The sequence below is a fragment of the Polyodon spathula genome, chromosome 5 (assembly GCF_017654505.1).
Source record: "Polyodon spathula isolate WHYD16114869_AA chromosome 5, ASM1765450v1, whole genome shotgun sequence".
In the NCBI taxonomy this organism is placed as follows: Eukaryota; Metazoa; Chordata; class Actinopteri; order Acipenseriformes; family Polyodontidae; genus Polyodon; species Polyodon spathula.
In genome coordinates, this window is record NC_054538.1 from 24,244,972 (window position 1) to 24,268,989 (window position 24,018).

The following is a 24,018-nucleotide window of genomic DNA, read 5'->3' on the forward strand; positions in this document are numbered from 1 at the left end:
GGGCCAAAATAACAGGTTTAAACAAAACACTAATCAGTAGGCTGGGCACTTGCCTTCACTACCTTAACACACTACAGGTCAAAAACACTCACCAAACACCATTCACCAAACAAAGGATTTCTCCCTTATATACATGTGGCCATTCTCCAGTTAGCACTCTACTACATAACTGAAGAATGGCTATACCTGTGATTGTTGGCAGGGGCAGATTTAACCACATCCCTGCCAACTTCATAGTACCTCACACCCTGTTTACAGCAGCAGGGCTTCTGGCCTGGCCACAGAGACATAAAACATCTCTACTCATTATTTTTCTAGTGAGTTTAAAAGCTACATTTGTAATAAAGCATTTGTTTGCACTATAGTGGAACAATTTGTCAGGTATAATGAATTACGTTGAAGCAAACTAGTTAATTTGTCTATCTGTAAACAAGTATTAATATTTACAGTTTAAGAAAGGATTATTTATAATTAAAAAATATGACATGAAGCCGTACTAATGTGAAGTATAAACAGAGTACAGTGATATTTTAATCCATGTATCCTTTGATGGGTTTAGTTTGTATTATACTCATTATTTCAGGCACTATGAAAACAAAATACAGCATGTTTAATCTGGCACCAGTCTTCTAGATAAGGCAAGAGTCATATTATTTTATTTATTTCCTTTGAATAGCTCTTGTGTGCATGCTCATTGTATGAAGAAACCTGATTGCCATGCTAATGTTATTATATGCAGCATTTAGGATTACTGTACAGTGGCTTGCGAAAGTATTGAACCCCCCCCCCCCCCCCCCCCCCCCTTGGCATTTTTCCTATTTTGTTGCCTTACAACCTGGAATTAAAATTGATTTTTATTTGGATTTCATGTAATGGACATACACTAAATAGTTCAAATTGGTGAAGTGAAATGAAAAAAATAACTTGTTTCAAAAAATTCTAAAAAATAAATAACGGAAAAGTGGTGCGTGCATATGTATTCACCCCCTTTGCTATTAAGCCTCTAAATAAGATCTGGTGCAACCAATTACCTTCAGAAGTCACATAATTAGTTAAATAAAGTCCACCTGTGTGCAATCCAAGTGTCACATGATCTGTCACATGATCTCAGTATATATACACCTGTTCTGAAAGGCCCCAGAGTCTGCAACACCACTAAGCAAGGGGCACCACCAAGCAAGCGGCACCATGAAGACCAAGGAGCTCTCCAAACAGGTCAGAGACAAAGTGGTGGAGAAGTACAGATCAGGGTTGGGTTATAAAAAAATACCCGAAACTTTGAACATCACACGGAGCACCATTAAAGCCGTTATTAAAAAATGGAAAGAATATGGCACCACAACAAACCTGGCAAGAGAGGGTCGCCCACCAAAACTCACGGACCAGGCAAGGAGGGCATTAATCAGAGAGCCAACAAAGAGACCAAAGATAACGTTGAAAGAGCTGCAAAGTTCCACAGCGGAGATTGGAGTAACTGTCCATAGGGCCACTTTAAGCCGTACACTCCACAGAGCTGGGCTTTACAGAAGAGTGGCCAGAAAAAAAGCCATTGCTTAAAGAAAAAAATAAGCAAACACGTTTGGTGTTTGCCAAAAGGCATGTGGGAGACTCCCCAAACATATGGAAGAAGGTACTCTGGTCAGATGAGACTAAAATTGAGCTTTTTGGCCATCAAGGAAAAAGCTATGTCTGGCGCAAACCCAACACCTCTCATCACCCCGAGAACACCATCCCCACAGTGAAGCATGGTGGTGGAAGCATTATGCTGTGGGGATGATTTTCATTGGCAGGGACTGGAAAACTGGTCAGAATTGAAGGAATGATGGATGGCGCTAAATACAGGGAAATTCTTGAAGGAAACCTGTTTCAGTCTTCCAGAGATTTGAGACTGGGACGGAGGTTCACCTTCCAGCAGGACAATGACCCTAAGCATACTGCTAAAGCAACACTCGAGTGGTTTAAGGGGAAACATTTAAATGTCTTGGAATGGCCTAGTCAAAGCCCAGACCTCAATCCAATTGAGAATCTGTGGTATGACTTAAAGATTGCTGTATACCAGCGGAACCCATCCAACTTGAAGGAGCTGGAGCAGTTTTGCCTTGAAGAATGGGCAAAAATCCCAGTAGCTAGATGTGCCAAGCTTATAGATACATACCCCAAGAGACTTGCAGCTGTAATTGCTGCAAAAGGTGGCTCTACAAAGTATTGACTTTGGGGGGGGGGGGGGGGGGGGGGTGAATACTTATGCATGCTCAAGTTTTCTGTTTTTTTGTCTTATTTCTTGTTTGTTTCACAATAAAAAATATTTTGCATCTTCAAAGTGGTAGGCATGTTGTGTAAATCAAATGATACAAACCCCCAAAAAATCCATTTTAATTCCAGGTTGTAAGGCAACAAAATAGGAAAAATGCCAAGGGGGGTCAATACTTTCACAAGCCACTGTAATGAGAAGCCAGTATATATATATATATATATATATATATATATATATATATATATATATATATATATATATATATATATATATATATATATATATAGCTTTAAAAAAAGTGATACCAGTGTTTATGCCTGAATGTCTGTGAGAGACTACAAGGGACAGTGAGCAAGGAGAGTGGGGATTAAAAGCTAACACTGGGCTTTGCGGAGATAGATGCTGAGACACTCAAAACCAGTACCGAAAAAATAGAAACAATTGTCCTGCAAACTTGGTTCAGTGCCTCTCCTTGTGCACATTCCTTTGCTAACTGCCCTTGCTGCAACAGGAAGTAACGTTACTAATTGAAATAGAAAGGTCAAATCTTTTTATTTTTTGCACACTAATAAACTTAAATAAATAACTTATTTCACTAGATCCAATTCTATCCTGCTGTCTTTTTCTCTCAAAGGTTATGTATTGCACCCCCCCCCCCCCCTCCCCAACAGACATCCTGAAATACGCTCACAACTAGAAGGGCGCTTGAAAATCACACAAATGTGCAAATATATTTATTTAAACTTATTTTAAGAAAGTGATTGTCTCAAAATTGGTAATCACTAAATGGGGGAAAAGGAACAAATTAATATTTGTTAATATAGTACCACTAATATGAATTAAATGCCATATCTACATTTAATTCTAGAGTAGCTATACCATACCACAAGTGAATATGTGCACCAGAATCGGGTTTACAACAAAAACAAATCCTGTTAGCTAAATTATTATTTTTATGAGATGCCTTTAGAATCACACCTTGCAAGTGTACAATTTCACTTTGAATTGAAACAGAATGATATTCACTGCAGGAATCAAGGAAGCAATTTCAAAGTGCATAGCTTGAGAAACTATGCTACTATGCAATCCGAGACATTTTTTTTGTGAAAACGTAGCTGTACTTCAAAAATATCACTTGGCAACAACAGGTGGCAATTTCTTTATATACTTTTGCCATGTTTCTAATAACATTCTTTCAAAATTTCACATCAGTGCAGAATCTTCAAATTGTTATGCACATTGAAGCTTTATGGTTTATTAGAAACTTTTTTTTATACTGCAAAATAAAGCTGAAACACGAGAGAACACAGGTGTAGTGCTCTGTTCAACAGCAAGGTTCCCCACCTGGGATCCTTCTTTCCTGTGTTCACTTACAGTACACTCTTGAATGTAAACTGAACAGCAGAATCCACTCTACTGAACTTTGGCTGCACTGACTGTACTTGGTAGATACGCTGAAATTGTTTTGGTACAGTAGCAGGCTTCCTTATTTCTTAACAAAATTGAACTTCAATAAATTAGCATGAGAATGCAGAAAACGTTAGGCTATTATCATAATCCTGGTTCCCTGAAATACAAAGACCCAAAAACGGAATAAAATATATCAAAGCTGCTACCAGAGCCTGTGACGCAGTCAAGGGCAGCCCCCGTGGGCATAAAATGGCAGCGCTCATAGACAGACCTCAGCGTCATTTTTCCTTCAAGCCTGCTGCAATCATGGACGCAGTGACCTTGAAGGTTAATGGTTAAATTTTTATTTCAGGGAACCAGGGTTATGATAATAACCTAACGTACCCTTTTTAAGTACAAAATGTACCATTACCTAATGGGTGAGTATTCACAAGTCATCACAAGGGCAATACTGCATAATGACTGGAATGCTACAAGGCTAAGCCAAAAGGTTGCCCGATGCATTACCATACGGAACTCCAGTAACAAGTAACTAAGGCTAAAAAATGGAGGGAGAAACTCACCTCTATGCTTGTGTTGTAAGGGTCGCCTGGGAAGCCAGGGTTTTGAGGATCCACGACATTTAGTCTGTAGAACCTAGTGAAGGTATGGAGAGGAGCCCACACAGCTACATTGCATATGCCTTTGACAGAGGCATCCTGGAATAAAGCCCACGAAGTTGCCATGCTCCTGGTGTAATGGGCAGTGAGCTTGTCTGGAGGGGACAAGTTGGCTCGCTCATAGGCAGTCCTGACTGTATCTATCTATTTGGAAAGCCTCTGTTTAGACTGCCTCCAACTTCTTATCCTGTCAACATGGTATGCCAGGGCCCACACTGGGAAGAGTGTATGGAGCTTTTGCTCCCTATCAGACTGGATAGGAGGTGGATGGAAAGCCTCAAATTCCAGACTGGTTGACATAAAATGCTGAGATAGTCTTTGGCAAAAAAAAAGTAGGATTGGTACAGAGCGTAACCTTTGTCCTGGCTTCTGCAACAATTAAGCAGGCTTTTGAATTAAGCAGGCAATTGAAAATGCCTGCATCTCACTCACCTGCTTTGCTAAGGTAACTGCTTTAAGTGATACAAAATTTAGCTCAGCTGAATGCAAGGGCTCAAATGGAGGCTACACATTAAGCCTCTAGCGCGGAAGAATATCCTTCATAGGCGGCCAAAGCCACTGAGCTCCTTCCAAAAATTGCCCTGCCAGGAAGTGAGCTCCTGGGGAGGCTGTCAATTTTGACATAGCAATCTGAAATAGCCGCCAGATAGACCTTTAATGTAGAAGGGGTCCTGCAAAAATTGCAGTATAACTGCCAAGCGACAGGTTGTGGGGTCGAACCCGAGAGGCAAGCACCACGTCTGAAAGATGCCCCACTTGTATCTGTACTGGGAACATGTGGATGCTGCTCTGGCATTTTGCAGGGTGTCAGTAGGCCTATTGGACAGACCCAGATGGCTCAAATGCAGCTGTTCAGTGGGCCAGACCCAGAGCTGCAGGTCTCAGGCTTGGCCAGTCTGGCCGCTCAGGAATTGCATCAAAACTGAAAACCAGAGCCTCCTGGCCAGTAAAAATACCTGAAAGGGAACCTGTGTCCACTGGATTTAGAGATTTTCATCCCCAGCAAGACTTAACTATGGAAATTGTATTTACTATTATCCTGTCTCAGTGAAGAGCTAGATAGGCATTTTTACTGTTCCTAATCAGAAATTGTCCTGTCATGGACTGATGAACAAGCAAATCCTAGCCTAAGAATTAAGATTGGGAAGCTGCAAGTGCAACTTTTCTCGAAAAGACCTGATAGCTGCCATCAAAAATCTCATTACAGTTGTCTGCACTGTGTGTACCTGTACTTGTAATACAATTGACATTCTGCAGTCATTTCATTGTTTTAATTACAGGTCAATCCAAAATCAAGTTGTTACTTTTTCTAAATAAGGCAGGTGTGATTGTGTGTGTTTCTTCAATAATGAGGACCACAATGGGGAATAACATTGGGATTTGGTTTTCCTTTGCAAAGTGGCGCAGCTAAGGAGCTTTCAGTAAGGTGGCCTGCAAAAAAAAAAAACTGTCATGGGAGAGCGAGAGGGGTAGTGAAGAGGTCAGCAGCAGGAAAGTCTGCAGAGGACCTGCCACTGGCATTCATAGGAGCTGCTGGATGGAACTGAGTCCTGTGCTTGAGCTGAGGTTCCACAAAAACAAAAAAGTGGTATAGGGGGGAGTGACTTAGAAGCAAGGCTTTTTAAAGTGTGCAGATTTCACAATAATTGTGTTTAATTTGATGTTAAAGGCTACATCAGCACTACATGAAAAATAAAACATAAACGATCCCACCTGTATGTATTTGGTCATTGTATAATAATCCTTATGCGCCCAAACATCTGCATAATGCCACACTACTATGTCCAAAATCACTGTTCTTGAGCATCTCTTCTGAGCCAAAAAACATAACTTCCACATGTACCCTCACATGTACTCTGAAATGTATCAGCGCATGCACAATGAATGAAACATGGAAAAGGAACTTGTACCTGCTTTTGTTTTGTGTAGTAGACATCTTTCACACTGTGCATGTTTTCTTCGCATGTTGTTTTATTTAATTTTTTTTAAATTTAGTAGTCACCAATTACTTTTTGTATTTTCTCCCAATTTAGAATATCCAATTATATTTAGGCTCAGCTCACCGCTACCACCCCCGCACTGACTCTGGAGCGGCGAAGACGAACACATGCTGTCCTTCGAAGCGTGTGCCGTCAGCCGACCACTTGTTTTCACACTGCACTCACCATGCAGTCACCTCAGAGCTACAACATTGGAGGTCAACGCAGCTTTTGGCAGCATATGGGCAATCCCGCAGGTGCCCGGCTAGACTATAGGGGTCGCTAGTGCGCGGTGAGCCAAGGACACCCTGGCTGACCTAAGCCCCCCCCCCCCCCGGCTCAGCATATAGTGCGCCTCCCCCTGGGAGCTCCCGTCCACGGTCGGCAGTGGAATAGCCTGGATTTGAAAAGGCGACTTCAAACTATAGGGCGCATCCTGCTGCATGTTGTATTTTGATATATTATTATGATTAATGTTGTATTTAATTAAAACAAAACAAAAGAAAAAAGATGTCTGTGCTGTAAAAAAAAGACAGAGTTAATTTCCAAGTAATGAAGTGACCTACCCACAACTATAGCAGCACTGTGTTATTACAATATATGTCCCCACAGTCTTAGATATAACACCAGCTGATTCAGAATGTTTGCAGAATGGACACGTATCAAATAAACCAGAGAGGGAAACCAAATAAGATTTGGAAAAAATGTATTTCCTTTAGGAATGAGATCTTTGAGGATCATCCAACCTAAAAAATAAATAAATAAATAAATAAATTGCATTTTTTCATCCTTCATATTTAGTTTTCATTTGCATTTCCTGACACAACACATGCACAATTGTCTACACACCGTTGAGTGGGAAAGTCAAATTTGGCACAAATTCCATCTCCTTATAAGTTTCGGAACAGTCAGATGTTGAACTACTGCCTGGCATTAATTCGTAAGTTCCCTGTGTACAGTCTCTGCAAATTGTGGCAGTGGAACAGTATGTTTTTCTATCTGTTTTAGATTTTTGCTTGCTATTGTAACTGTCTGTTTGAGTGTTTTTGTTATTTCTGTATACCCAAAGGTGTCTGATAACAAAAACACACAAACAGACACAGTTACAATGGCAAGCAGTGTTGCCAAGTCTCATGAGAAAAAAAGCGGTACTGACTTTCAAAACAAGCCCAACTCATTTCAGAAGGAGCACATGGGTGTTTGTACCAATTCCATATTTTTTTGTGTGTTTCTAGGTTTTTATTTAGCATTCCTAGTTTTTCTTAGATGAACTAGTGGGGAAAGGATGATTCTAAAATTCTAATGACGTGCATATACATTGACACCAGTCAATCAAGCAACCCGCGACTCTCAAAAAATTGAAGAGATGTTTACCACCACTTACACAGCACAGATGTTTTTTTTTTTTTGATTTTTTTTAATTGAATGCAACATTAATCATAATAATGCATCAAAATACAATATACAAAGGAAACATGTACAGTGTGGAAAACGAAAGCAGGTACAAGTTCCTTCCTTACGGAAAATTAGATTAACCATATCCCTGTGCATGCTACATGCTCCCCTGCCAGCCTCAAGTCCGCCCTCGGTCAGGCTCATCAGGCTACTGGCTTTCCAAGTGCATGCCGGGGTACCAGCCTCCTCCTCTGACACCAATGTGGCGAACCTCGGTTCCCACATGCAGGGGCATCTCACAGCCGGAGATGGGACGCGAATCCGGGTCCTCCCAATTTGAAGCATAGCGCCAATACCGCTGTAAAAGAGAGCCGGTCTCCCCTGCAGGAGCAGATATCGGGCTAATGTCTTTATGTTTAGATTGCGTCACCTACCAGCCATGACCCCTACCCCTGTGCACGCTACAATACATACTTTATTATTATTATTATTATTATTATTACACTATGTAACACAATTTTTGTTCCTGGGTAGTAAGTGTTATTTTCTAATTGCTTATGCCTCAAAAGTATAGAAGACGGCTATTATTCCCCACAAACTTTGCTTTTGTGACCAGGACAGTGATATTTCAAAATATCACTATTTCCAATGGGAAAACGGGCAAATGTGTGTTTTTTCGTTTACATAAAATCAGAAAAAAACAACATATGAATCCAAATTAACATGTATTTATACTAAAGTAATACAAAAATGACTACAAAAGATTTAGAAATGAGTAGTTTTTCGAGATTTACGATTATACTGTATTTCCAATACTTTTGAGGCATAAGCAATTAGGAAATAACACTTACTACCCAGGAACAAAAAAAATAATTGTTACACGGTGTTATTAAAAACAGCCTCAGACACGCACACCACAAATCAAGTCTTCTGAGATATTGTTTCCTTTTGTTACAATGGAAAAAGAACAACATACACTGCAAGTCTTTCACACAACAAAAAATGTAACCTTTACTTTTTTTTTCAATTACCCTTTCTGTTGTGCTTCCAAGATTTAGCACAATGCCTACCGATTGAAAATAATTCACAAACATCTTTTCATCTAATCACAGTGCCGTGTTTATTTTATTTGAATATTTCTTATTTGTTTGTTTTGGGTTTTTTATTGCAAGGGTTTCAATTATCTTAGCAACCAAAACATCTTTTGTGACTTGTCAGCAATTATAATTGGAAAATGCATTGCTAAAAAACACAATCAAGGTATTCAAGTAACAAATAGAAAGGAAGATAACAAAACCAATGCCTACTGTACATATTATATAATATCCACATATCCACTGTTGCTACATGCCAAATATAATGGTTCCCTTTGTCTACTGTATCGAGAATCTTAGTAAGTTTGTCAAGTGGCTCTGTACTGTATTTCCAACATATCAAAAAAAGTCTAAAGCATTGAATCCTTTGTGACAATTGAGTACAAACAGGTCACAATAATGAGTTGCTGTATCTGCAAAACAGGCATCTCTGTTCAAAGTGATTTGAAAAACATTGTGACCAAGCCTTCTTGCACTGACCTTCACACAAACATACTGTGGTGTCTCACATTTCTGCTTTTTCCAGTGCAGTATCCCTTAGATTTACAGTTGAGCTGTGGTACGGGATCTCTCCACTTTAATTGGAGACTCTTGGAGTCACTTGACGGTGAGAAGGCTTATATAGAAGCAACTGCTGGCTCCATAAAAAGATTTAAAAAAGAAAATAAATATGCATTTGATATATAAGTGGTTCATTTTTGGTTTTAGGTTAACAAAGTGCCAGGGAGATTGACTAACTGGCAAATTGATTGTGGTTTGGGGAGCTTGTGTGGGGCATTACAAGGAGGAAAGGTTATTTTACAAACAGCTTGCACAAAAAAAAAGTTAAAAAAGCATGAACTTTTGACGTGTTATTCTTTCATCAATTGGTGACTTATCTAACTGATTTGTTTTTATTAACCTTTTATGAAGTTTGCGATCAATCAGAGCTGCTCCCCGTTTTGTTGCGTTATTATAATTTGTTTCTAAATCTGCCTTTACCTGGCTTTTGAACTTTTAACTTTTCTGGATATTTCGAAATTGCCAGGACTGTACAGACTTTCTCATTCCATTTTAAATAATGTGACAATTTGACCTTTCAGCCCAGCTAGTCCCACCTTCTCTATCTACATAAATGTTTAAACGTATTTGTCTAAAAAGTGAGCTGTAGTTGCTGAAATATCTGTGATATAACCAAAGTTGTAGATAAAACACTTTCTTGCCCACTGTAATTACATTTTCATCTAAAGATTTAGATGAAAGAGATTAGTTTTATTTATGGTTCCTGTTCCAAAAGAAAAAAAAAAGAACGCCACAGTACATTGTGTGAGCTGTTTAATTTATAGAATTGCTGATGGATGTTGAAAAAAAAAAAAAAACCCTAATAAATACTAGCAAAAAAACAGGATAGGTTTTAAATCTCTTGAGGTTTTAATTTATAATAGCCTAAAGACATAACAGACAGGCAAGATTAATGTAGTAACATCTGATTAATCCAATCATCATTTTATATCCAACATAAAATGAAATCCTAGTGAAAGTTGCAATTACTTGCTAATTACTTGGCAAACTCATTGAAAATGTTTGAGCAGTTGAAAAGACAATATTACTAGGGTTTACAATTTTCTAAATTATCTTATGCATGTGTCTGATACTGCACATAGCCTACACTTTGTGTATGTTTTTGGGAATGCCAATGGTATAATGTGTTGAGCGTGAATAATAACTGTAGACATAATTTAGATGTTTAAAGAACATATATACAACAGAATCATTACTGAAGATAAAATTAAAGAAAACATTAGAATATCAAAATCCTGGTTATCTGAAATAGAAATGTAACCATTACTGTATGGGTGATAACCTCCTATAGACCCTGAACCTGAATAGATATATCAAAGCTGCACGCAGTGCCTGTGACCCAGTCATGGCTGCCCCCGAGGGCATGTAAGGACTGCCAACACAATTGAGCCAAACCCAGCTTCTCCGCGTCATGCAGGCTGTACAGTGCGTCCGTTGACCGGGAAACATCTGTAGCTGTAGCCAGGCGACCCCAGGAGGATTATAATCTCAAAAAAAAAAATATCTGGGTACAGTGGGGGGGGACATGGAAGGCAGCATGGACTGCCTCATCTCATCTATAGGCCAGGGCACTTGCAAAAACACTTTGTTGTGCTCCTCAGAGGTGGCGATGGACAGCACTGCTGCCAGTCTGTGCTTGTAGGCCCTTGGTGCCCCAAAGTGATGGGGGGAACGGGGCAGATGGAGCCATGCGCTCATGCAGCAGCTCTGCAAGCACTTATGGGTACTGGTTCGATGACTTTGCACTGAGTCAATACAGTACCGGGACGGGACCAGGTCGGTTCTGTACCAGTTCTGTGCCTTAGCGCCGGGTCGGTACGGTACCGAGTTTGGAACCGGGCGGCACGGGTCTGTTTGGTACCAGTACGGTGCCTTAGCGCCGGGTCAGTATGGTATTCTCAGTACGGTACCTGAACAGAGGCAGTAACCAGTTGGTACCAGTTCAGTACGGTATCTCTAGTATGGTACTTGAACCTGAGCGGTACCAAGATGATAATCTGTTGATATGGTACCCGTACGGTGTATGCACCTGGTTGGTACAGTATGGTAACCTCGTTCCCTGTTTGGTACAGTACCGGGTCAGGAACGAAGCTGGTTGGTGACCTATAGGTCTACTTGGTTTGCGTTACCACAGGAAGCAGTATAAAGAGATGCCCACCTATTATAAGCTATTGTAACGAATACAAGACTGAGAGAGGCCTGCTTGTTAGAGCCCTAACAAACTTCGTAATGGTGCTAGAAGCAGTCACCAAGATGGCAACAAGAGCACGTGGAAGAGATTTCAAGAAATCTCAGCCGAGCGAGTACACTTGGTCAACGCAGAGCTGCTGAGCCCAGCAGTTGTGCTTGTGTTTCTGTAAAAAAAAAACAGAAAAAACACACAAGAGAAATACATTTTCTCACAGAAAATAGTAATACACAATTACAGTTCAGAAAACAGTATCGTTTACAAAAACAAAACTTAAATCCAGCCAGAGCTAAGCAGCCGTTGAGGAGAGCACAAGTCAGCTGACTCAAGTTACTTGGTCCTTGGAAAGGGGCGGCAGGAGCTGTCGGCTTCACGCAGGACACAAGACCGCTGAGGGACGTAATAAACAACAGGCTGTGTGCAAAAAATGTATGTGTAATTAGTAAACTAATACAACATCAATAATTATCGCATTAATTAGTGTACGCAAATAGCGAGAAAAATATGCAGATAAAAGCAATAAGTATTCATCTATCTATAGCTCTCCCGTTAGGTTTCAGTCCTGTGAAAGGAAAAATGATGCTGCAATCTGTGTGGGCAGTCCTTCTATGCCCTCAGGGGCGGACATAACTGTGTTACAGGCATTGCGTGCAGCTTTGATATATCTTGTCAGGTTCAGGGTTCTTTAGGAGGTAAATACCCACACAGTAATGGTTACATTTCATACATGAAAGGGAACCCAGATTGTTCATTTTTCAGTTTCAGTGCAATCTACTTGAAACAAATCTTGATCCGGTTACAGTATGAGTAACACTGCCACTTAAAAGGCTCTTGAAATAAATGTTTAATTAAACAGAAATCCGATCTTTGCATTCCAAACATGGCCCCCATAACTGAAACTGAGGGGGGTGGGCATGGGAATGCTCCCAAAACAGGGTATCTGAAGGTTTTTAAGTAACAGTATCCATCAATCTTATTTCAAGTTACTTAAAATCATAATTGGCTGGTTGTCTAATTGTTCACAGTGCATAAGAGGTACTGTTTATTTATTCCAGCCAACACATCCTCACTTAGAGACACCTTGTCAAGAAGACTGCCAGCAGGCATGCTCCTGCTACTACCTGCATCACTTCATGAATGCCATCTTAACATCATCTGTACAAGGACTCAAAACAAAAATGCGGATCTCATTTTTGTCCACTAGAGAGAAATCCCTTTTTAAAGTTAAGAGTTGATTACCAGGGAGTGGACCCATTAATGGGTATTCCTATTTGTATACTTTCTTTAATGTTACAGTATATAAAAAATTAAGCTTTGTTGCCAATGGGAACAAAAACAATCAAAACAGATTACTCGTCTCAAGGTCTATGTTATTATTTTTTTTATGGGGGACAATGTCTTTTTTTTTTCTTCAAACAATCACAATAAAGACACTGTTTGAAACTGACCAAGTTGAATAGTGACAACTCAACTTTTCATTTAGAATGTTTATAGGTTTAAAAAATGGTCCTAGCAGTTACTTTGAAAATATCTTGTTCAGTTTTGTCGGCACTCAGTCTACAATGCAAGAATATCAGACAAAAAATAATAAAATGATACTTATACAAGTGTTTACTTCTTCCTTGCTTTTTAAGTATTTTATTATTTCAAATTGAAGATTAAAACCAATGCAGACAATACCTGCATACTTAATCTTATAAAATGGATTTTCTTTGTGTTGGCTATAGTCAAAAAGAAAGTTAAACAAATGCATACAATGCACTTCCTAATTAGGCCTTGCAGACAGTAAATTATACATATTGTACTTTACAATGTAAGGCGCCTTCAGTAATTTCTCCTCAGTATTTCACAAGTATAAGACACTGAAATAAAAAGGGAGTGCTTTATATTTGTGTATGTTTAAATAGGCAGCATATCCACACATACATATAGTGTAAGCACTTGTGTTTTATTTTTTTCAAATCAGAAAAATTGTATCCTTGGCCGACTAAAAACACTGATCCTAAGATCTGTGCTAAAAGGCATTGGATCAAATAACTTAAATATTCATAGTGTAAATTACTCTAAATTACTATAATAAACTCTTACAAATTAACAAGCTATGATAGCTAATGATGGATGTGATTACACTGCTGAACCTCTGGAGCTTTCATGCACAAGTTCCTGGCCCTTCCTAAAGCTGACAAAGGCACTCCAATTATTGAGTGACAGAAATTAAACATATCCTTACACTGTGTGTCCGCTCAAAGTACTTCTGACAGGCCAGCTGATCCCTTTGACTAAATCCAGGACCTGCAAGAAAAAAAAGAAAAACACACTGAGTCAATTTACTTGGAAGTCACTGATTCTCAATCATTCTTTTAATCATCAAGTGGAATTAACTACTTATCATGTTGGCAAGCAATTTAGTACTTAAAAATCTATTGCAGCACGGAAGACTGAATGACTAAGCGTACTTAACCATACAGCGGGTATGACACATGGGCAGCTACAGCCGGGCCTTTTCAATCCTGGAGGGACCGCCCTCTGTATAAAAACTGAGAGGGTATTTGAAGTAGAATGTCCTTTCAGTCCTTAAAAACTGAGAGGGTAGTTGAAGTACAATGTCCTTTCAGTCCTTGAACTTAGATGACAGTGGTTCATAAATCTATCAATATAAAATTATATTTCCAACAGACTGACATTAAATGTTGTCACCAATATCTGGGAATTAAACTTAACCTGTGACTGAAGTTGCGTCCTTCGACTACTCTTTCTTGGAAGGCTGTTATGTGCACATGAAATCACATAGAAAATCCATGGCAAGATGAAGCCATGAACTCCCCCGCCACCACCAAGTCATATGCTGGGAAACAACTACTGACATTCTTAAAGAGAACGTAGCTTAAAATGGCATCATCTGTGTTATTATTTTTTACAAATAAATGAGCCGTGCAACTCGAGGAATTTCAATGTATTTTGAATGATCTTGGAAATCACATTTGCGTAATTGTTATTCATATAAACTCTAGGTTTAAATGCCATAACACCCCATCTACCGTATACTGCATGTGTAATTTTATACATTATCATATAATTTACACATTTGGAACAACATCATAAATATAGCATTGTGTTACATAGAGTAACAAACAATTATTTAATAAGGTTAATTTAATATTTAACAAAATAATCGTTAAATCTGTTATAACAAATGTGACACATTTAAAAAACCAAAACACAATGAGCCAAATTCATTGAAATTGTGCTAAACAAAGTGGACAGAAAAATCAATAAAGGTATCTGGCAAACAAACAAAAAGAAAGCTTTATAGCAGTGCTCATTTTCACATACTGCAAGAAGAAATAGATATGAATATGGGAATGTTATTTTGTAAAATAAAGAACCGTGTAATAAGGGTGCAACAAAACAAATGTAAAATAAAAAAAAAATAAAATGAAAAAGTAGACAGACTAAGTAGCTTGATCAGAAAAAAAAAAACAGTAGTAGAGACAAAACCACGTATTAACCATAATTTACCCTGGTTTACCATGTTTATTAATATGCTTTACTGTACCTCACTGTTCTCTACATTGCTTTCCTATGCTTTGCCATGCTTTCACTATGCTTTATTACACTTTGCTATTCTTTTATTATGGTAAATATTTACAAGGGTTCCAAGCTACGGGAAAGCTCTATGGTTTTTATTTTCACTTTGGCAATGTTTGACCTAATATCATATTGAAAGTGAATGCAGAGACTCATGGTGATATTAAGAGTGGAATCTTTTTCTTTCAAAAAACCTTTTTTTGTCAATAAATGATCTTATTGTCTGTGTAATTTAATTTCTACACAACAAGTATAGTTATTACATTACACAGTAGCAATTCAATAATATCAAATTCTGAGATTCTATTTTATCGCTGATTACTGCTGCAATTCTATTCCCTTTTCTGACTAAAACTGCATCTTCTCTCTCTGATTTCCTCTTTCTCGATCTTTATGCCATCCTCCAGTGTCCAATCTGCAAACCAGGCCCTTCCTGTATGAAAACATTACATATCTCAATATTTCTATTTATTAAATGGTTACTTCATAAATCTTTTTTTTTTCTAAATATTTAATGTGTTACTATGTAATATGACAAGGTATTTGTTCTGCATATTTTGTTCTATTGCAGTTTCTGATTGGATCATTAGTGTGCATTGATTAATAGATACTAGGTCATTTTTTTCAGCCACTTTCTACTATTAAACTGTTACTATTAAAAGTGATTAAAAGTGCTAAATATCCTATATTTTGACTGTATGCAATAAATGAGTTTTGTTTAGAAGCTGCCCTGATTGCCATTTATGTTTTTCTGGATAGTTCTACTTCTAAATGCCCCTTTTAACATGCTGTAAGCTGACAGGCATCACTTAAAATGGAAAGGAACCTGTTAAAAACATGTTAATTGCATGATGAAATGGACATTTTTCGGTACCAATCAATTAACACATACATAAAAATAAGGGGTCACCAAATTAAAAAAGAGATTTATCCTTCCTCTAAGGCAGCTTTTTTAGATATTTTTTTAAAATGAGGACGTGATTCTTTTTTTGTAATTGTTTTAAACTACAGTATTTATCATATACAGAACTTATCTATTAATGTAAATATTTTTTTTTTAAAAGAAATGAAATGGGCACCTGCTAAAAACAACATAAAATGTATATTTAAAGAAATAAATGTTCTGAAACTTTTAAAATAGTTTTACAACATGAATTTCACAAATGTGAAAATAACTGGTTCATAAATTATTTCGTATTGTTCACTAACATACATTGCTTAGAAGATACCTGTGGTGAACTAAAAGTGAACATAGACTTATTTCAATAGACAATATGTTTCCAAATACTTGTCATATCTTACAGACCCTCCAATTGTTGTGATGGGCTATTTTAAGTGTTCAAACCACAGCAAGCTTCAGTGCATTGTGTTGTAAACATGGCACGGTGATGTGACATGACAGTGTTGATTTCCACAATCATCGCTTATAGCTACACGAAGCAAAGTCATCTGCACGCAGATATACAAATATCATGGATGAAGAGAATAATTCCAATGCAATACCAGGGTACCTGTATGAGCAGTTATTGTTAGATTACAGTAGTCTAATCTCTTCAGGCAGCGAGTATGATGATTCAGACGAGGTTATACTCAAGTTCATTTTAGCAACAGACAGTGGATAAACCCACCCGTTTGAACGTTGATGGTTCAGTAATTCTCCAGATTTCCACGGCATTGTACAGATACTTTTTAATGCTGCTGGTCATTCAAACTTCCCTTTAGTCACATCAAGTGTACTGTAATGAGTTAGATAAGGTAGTAACACAGCAGCCTTCATGAAAATACAATATTATGTTACCGATGATGCTCTGGGGGCAAAAAAATGGGACACAATAAGCATGGGGACACTGGGACCAGAGTTCCAAAAATGGGACTGTCCCATCCAAAATAGGACGTCTGGTCACCCATGTTTCTCAAAGTTCAAGAGGAAACTATGCCTTTGAAATCTGTAATTTAGGCTGTCAGCTAAAGCATTTTTTTATATAACTGCCCCAGCACCCTCAAATGCAAGGCCACAAGTTCAGAATCATCTTTCCAAAACGTACCTTACTCTCCCTCTTATTCAACTGTGTAATCCATTGTTTTATATGTTACAGCTCTTAAGCCATCTGATTCATACAGCTGCATTCTCGTTTCCGCCACACATTTCTAAAAAATCGTTGTAGTTTACCTACTTATCAAATTCGCAACAAATAATTGTAATACAACGTTTGGAACCCAACACCCCCCCCGACCCCCCCATCCCCACACAAAAAAAGAAGAAATGAATAAGCTGCTTACCTTTTGTTGTGAAACTGAATTTTGCCAAAAATCCCTGTTGTGCTCATTAGACTGCACCAAAAGTTATTGACAGGAAACAAATACATTAAATTTCTGTCTCAACAGCATCATTTCACTTCGAGCCTGTCAACTGCATGCTATGGCTTCCTGCCAGGTATTATTAAATCCTTCATTACAGATCAAGGCCCTCAGTCCCTGACTGATAAATGTAAAGCATTGTTAGCCGTCTATAAGCCTGACCTGCAAGCTCCTTTGTTGCTGCATTGTTGGGACGGGGGGATTGAAATGGGAAACAGTCAAACCAGATAGAAGGTGGTACTTGGGAAATCTGCTTCTGTCTACAGAATTCTCAAAACATATTCTTTTTATTTTTTTTCTAGCCTAATACTTTTATTTTCCACAAGGTGAAAGTAAAGGATATGGCCCAGGATGGAGGCGTATTTGGTTTTATGAGACTGTCCAGAGGGGATGCGTGTGTTTATTGCGCTGGTAATAACAACAGATTCTGTCACATTCCCCACTGGAAAGAGGCAGAGCCACACAACTCAGCAGCCTTCTGCACTGAAACTTTTGAAGACAATTTTTGTCCATTATAAATGTTCTGAAAAATGACTTTTGATCTCATAGCTTCTTTACAAGCATATCCTGGGACTAGGTGAAAGAAAAGTACTTTAGATTCACACTTCTGTAACTCTTTCAGTGCTGTGAAGACATTGAGAAAACTCTTTCAGTGCTCTTTTTTCAGATCTTGTCTTAAAAAAAAAAAAAAAGAATTATTACAAGAGAGTATAGACAGTGACATTAAACACAATGTTAAATGCTTATGTGCATTCACTCTGTATTTAATGGTATTTGGAATAATATGGAGTAGTTCTAAGTTATTTTGCTGCACTGTTGAGCTATTACAATATTTCTAGAAAGTCTAGCTTTTACATGGCTTTGAGGTTATCTGGAGAATCCATTCAGGTCATGTGCAATATGACCTTGTCAGATCCACCTACTCTACATATACAGTATATGGACAAGAGAGAGAAGGCTAGCAGAGGTGAAATGTAGTATCAAATGATTTCAATGGAATGAGTAAAGCTGTTCATTCTCAGCAAATCATCCGTTTGTTCTCACATTACCTAAAAAAAGAGCATTGAGATCATTTCATTTCAAACAACACTCAATAAAATGTAGACAGCACATAACTGGAACAACTAGTTCATGCCATCAAGTCAAGTCTCATTTACTGCACTAAAAAACCTTTGCAGATTTAAAATTAGTATTTGAACAAAAACATGGTCTCTAGTTGTCCGTCTCCTGTTGAAAGCAAGATGCTAATACAGTAGATTTTGCATTTTGGTTTCTCAAGGTAATAACAGCAATTTCACCAGACATTTCTAAAAGGAACACATTATATAAAAACAGCTGCACTACTCCAAAATCACATTGACCTTTTTTTTGCACTGCTTCAGTATATTCTTTTTTTATTTTAGTACTAGCATTAAAATCTGAAAAAAAGACTATTAAGATCATAAACATTATTATATACCTTGATATAAATAGCCTGTAAACCACAAGTGACAGTCTACATGTATACGTGTTTTTATAGCAGCTCTTGATACCATATTTCATCTTTACTCTTGCCTGTTTGCAAGGGACAATGCTTGAAGCTTCTAGGCAACAATTATGATTATTGCTTAGCCCTCAAATAGATTCAGATACAGGGACTGAATCCTTATCGTACCTGGAGAGATTGACATAAATCAGGAAGCTACTATGTTGTGGTCTTTTCTGTTATATATTAAAGAAAAAATATTATTCTGTCAAATGAAATAAACATCTACATTTCTCTTATGTCAGTTCCAATTGTATATTCTAAAAATAATAACAGATGTAGCCTTGTCTGAAATCAAGTCATTTTGGCAAAACAACCCATTTACCGGTATGTGTGAAATGCATATATGTGGTTTACAGCAGGGGTTCCCAAACTTTCTTGGTTCATGGCCCTCCATGATATCAAGCATCCTGATAAAGTATCCCAACCCAGTGAATACAGAGAATGTGAAATTTTACAATAAGGCCTGATCGTTTAATAATGGTAATGGTAAATTTAAATTAGAATTTGAGAAGACATCAAGGTAGTACATTTTTACATTCAAAACAACCCTAAGGACCTAACAGTGGTGTTCACATGCTATAGTTCTGGGGGCATATTGCTTTGTCAGGTGTCACAGTCATTTAGGAGAGAATATTTATGTGCATTATATGCTGTGCCCCCCTGAAATTATTATCATGTATGTCTCCATCACTCTAAAAGCAATATATAGTAAATGAACTGGAGAGGAGGGCTATAGCAGAAAATGATGACCCGAGAGAAGACTATTGTTCCACTATGGCTGAGTCTGCAGTACATATTTAATATATGAATCAGTCAAGGAGTGAGGCAAGGTTGGACAGTAAATATAACTTTATATATTTTGTTTAAATATAGCTGAAACAGCATATGTAAATAAATATTGATTTATATATTTTGTTTAAATATAGCCGATACAGCATAAGTACAGTACACGCTCACTATAACAAACCTGTTGGGGTCCAAGCCTCGTTATATCGAGAGGTTTGTTATAGTGAACGAACAATCAAAATGTTAATGAGATGAGATTGTGAACAAAAAGTAGTATTACATGTACCTGTTCGTCTCATGTGTGCAGTATTCTGCCTTTGCTTTATCCTATTTGTTAAAGAATTAAAATGCAGTACAAAAAGCAAAAATTGCAAATTGAAGCTGAACTTTTATTCAAAATCAATCTCGCATGAATTGTTTCAAACTAAGTGTACCCAATCTTAACTCAGCATTCAAGAATCACAAACTGGAGTTTTTATTCCAAATCAACCCGACATGAAAGGTTTGACACAAAAGATTTCTCAAGTTGTTATTGTTGTTGTTGTTGTTGTTTTTCTCTTTAAATCAATTTTGCTTTGCCACATGGTTTCTGAACAAGCCAAAAAACAACCTATATTCACGACAGAGATATGCCTGTGTTACTCCTTTTTTCAGACAATCAACTTTCCAGCTTTGTTGCAACATAAAATGATTTTCATTTCGGTTTCACAGTGAACGTTAACGTGAACAAAGTTAACTTCACTGCGGAGATGGCATCCTGTGCGTAGAGACCAGGCAGTGGACAGTGTGTGTTTATACTACCCTATCCTTTTTTGGGTTTTTGTTTTTATTTGGGGTCCAGGAGCTAGGTTCGTTATAATGAAGGATGTTATAGCGAGAGTGTACTGTAAATAAAAGACAGATTTCTTTTTTTTTTAAGTTCATACCATATAGTTTTAATTTTGCCAATACATATAGTTAGCATAGTTTTTCTCCGTCTCCATCTGGTTTGTTGACTGCTGCATAATCCAGTTGAAATCCCATCCATCATATTTGTTTTCGTCGAGTGGAATTTGTTTGAATTTCAGAAAGTCAAAAAACAGTGACAGCAATGTTTTAATCACCATTTTAGTGTTTGGAGCATCTTTGTTTTGTAGTATGTTTTGTAATTAATTTTCTGTTAACTCACAGAATTGGTGTTCAGCCATTTTCTCTTGTGAAGAGTGCAGGAGAGTAAGGCATTCTTTTGAAAAAGGGTGGGACTGACAGTGATGTAATCCAATCACATGACAGACTGAGACTATTGACCAGTGGTGGTGTGAGAGCAATAGTTCAATCTATTTTTCCCTCCTGTGATGTGGTTTTAACCAATCACAGGCCAAGATTTCCAATTAGAAAGTCTGGGATACAGGGACAGTGAGCATTATGTATAGTAAGTTTATTAACAGGTACATGTTTTCGTTTTTTTATTTTTATGTTAGTGTTAAGCTGGGATCAACAGAAACAAAATGAATCTCACTGCTAAAACACAGTTTCAAATTTTGACTTGCTAGATACAGTGAAACAGTATTGTGCTGTTCATAAAAATGTTAAGTGCATCGGAGGTCTTATAGAAAAGTAACAATTACTTGCACCAGCAATTTTCACAAAGAAATCTAGATCATTTTTTACAACATTGATGTACTCCTTATTACCATGATTAAAAAAAAAAGAAATCTTGAGACATTACTTTAGCTATATTATTTTTCTAGTGGCATTATGCTTGCATTTAAAATGTATATTCTGAATGTTAAATCCTCTGATTATATCTAATTTTTGCTGCATGAGAGATTTTAAACAGTCCAGCTTTACAGCCCAATTAAATGTGAACACTGGATTAAATTAGCATCCAGAGGTTCATAATTCTTTGAGAACATTAATGCCTGCTCTTACAGAATTCTAATTTCATTACCAGAATAATTGAATTCAGATTTGTGAATTAAAGAGAGTGTCTTTAAAAGCGACAGTCTTGATAAATTGATCAAACCACAGAGGCTATCTGATGAATGTGCAACTTTATAAATCAGGAATGCAGAATGTTCTAAACAAGGCAAAAGACATTATAATGAGTTCTAAACAAGGCAAAAGACATTATAATGAGTTTACTTGGCTGACAAATTACCTGTTGAGTATAAGGTAATCAGCAGCCCAAAACTGAAGTATTAAAACACTGTATGAAGAAAATGCTAAGGTAAGGCATTACAGCCTGTGGAATGCTCTTTTAAATCACCTTGGATAAAGAATGAATAAATAAATAAATAAATAAATAAATAAATAAATAAATAATAATAAAAACTAGAATTGCCAGGCAGTTTTACAGCTTCCAATCCCCAGTAACAGTACCAAACTCTTAAGCAATTACTGGAAGAAGCAGGTTTAATTTTTGATATTTGACAAGTTTGAGATCAGTAACTTTACCAGTTTTCCAGAAGAAGATTTTGAAACTTTTTTTTCCAAAAAAGCCACCTTGGTTCATGCATAAACATCATTTTTGAAAAAGTCAATTGTACTGATACAGGCACGATGGTTTTCAGGTTTGGAGTTAATCAAGTGAACCATTTTTAAACTGAAGCAGTTTTAAATTGAAGAAAATGTAGGGCTGGCAGCCATCTTGTTTAACAAAGCAACACCATTTTGTGATTTATATTGTCGCCGGGATGATGCCTATCAAGTTGGGAGTAAGTTGGTTAAATGGTTTCCGAGCAGAAGCAGTTTGTTGTTTGGTTGTTGTTTTGTTTTGAAGCGGATTCTAAATTGCCCTCTGTGTGAGTGTGTGTGTGTATGTTTGTGGTGCCCTGCGATGGACTGGCGTCCTGTCCAAGGTGTAGTCCCGCCTTTTGCCCTGTGTCTGCCAGGTTAGGCTCCAGCTCACCGTGACCCTGTAAACGATTAAGCAGTTAATGATAATGGATGGATGGAAGGATATTGTTTCACAAAAAAAATTATCTTGCCTCTTCAAAGTGTTGAGTAGTTTGTGTAAATCAAAGGAAAAACATATAGGCACTATATGCCAAGTGTCAGATCAATCACTTCACCAGTTCTCAAGGGGAAGATTTTGAAAGGTTTGTAAAAAAAATGTGTCATATGGCCATTTTGGTTCAGGCCAATGCAATATTTTTATGTGCCAGTTGTATTGATAGTGACAGGGATGATGCTTATGAAATTGTAAAGAGTTAGTCAAGTAAACCATTTGTCAGTCTTAAATTTAAGAAGTATATGTACATCTGGCAGCCATATTGTTTTAGAAAACATCACCATTTTGACTTATTTGTATTCCATTGTCACAGGGTCTACTAAGTTTGGAGTTTGCTGGTTAAACGGTTTTCAAATAAACATAGTTTGATTCTTAGGGCATGTTTTGGTAAAATTTGTGGCAGCCATTTTAATAGTAAAATTTATCGCAGCAAGTTCTGTTTCACAAAGTTGAAGCGGATTTGGTTGCTTATGACATATGCAAAGTTTTAATCGGTTCACCGATTCCCAAGAAGAAGATTTTGAAAGTTTTTTTCTAAAAAAATGCGTCAGGCCACCATCTTGGTTGACGCAGGAGTGCAATTTTTTTGCATCTGAACTGTAATCTACACGGGATGATACATGTCAAGTTTCATGTTGATTGATTACACTGCTTGCGAACAGGAGCAGTTTGAAGTTGATGGAATAATAATAATAATAATAATAATAATAATAATAATAATAATAATAATAATAATAATAATAATAATAGGCTTTCCAGAAGCATAATAGTCACAGCACATATTCCACTGAAAACAGAACAAAACAATAAAATTGTTATGTAGTTTAAAAAGAAAATGTTACAATTCCATGAATTCCAAGAATGTACTTAAAGCACCAATTTAAAAAAAAAAAAGGAAATGGTTTTACTGTGGAAATTTGTTTTTTCGTTAATATAATTACAGAAGACAGAAATCTAAGGTATGTGCAGTATTAGAAAAAACACTGACAGGTATACACTTATATTGGATATAGGTTCAAGTAGTCCAAAGTGTGTGCAAATATATTTTGCTTAAGCCTTAAAAATCATATGCCTGGCTATTTATCCTTCATGCCTTGTGGTTTTGGGAATTTAACAGTCTATTTGTCCTGGTGACATCCCATTAAGCCGCAGAACAATAACTACAGCCTCAGCATTAGTGAAATCACACTGTAGCTAACTCTTGACCCACCTGGTTTATTCCATTG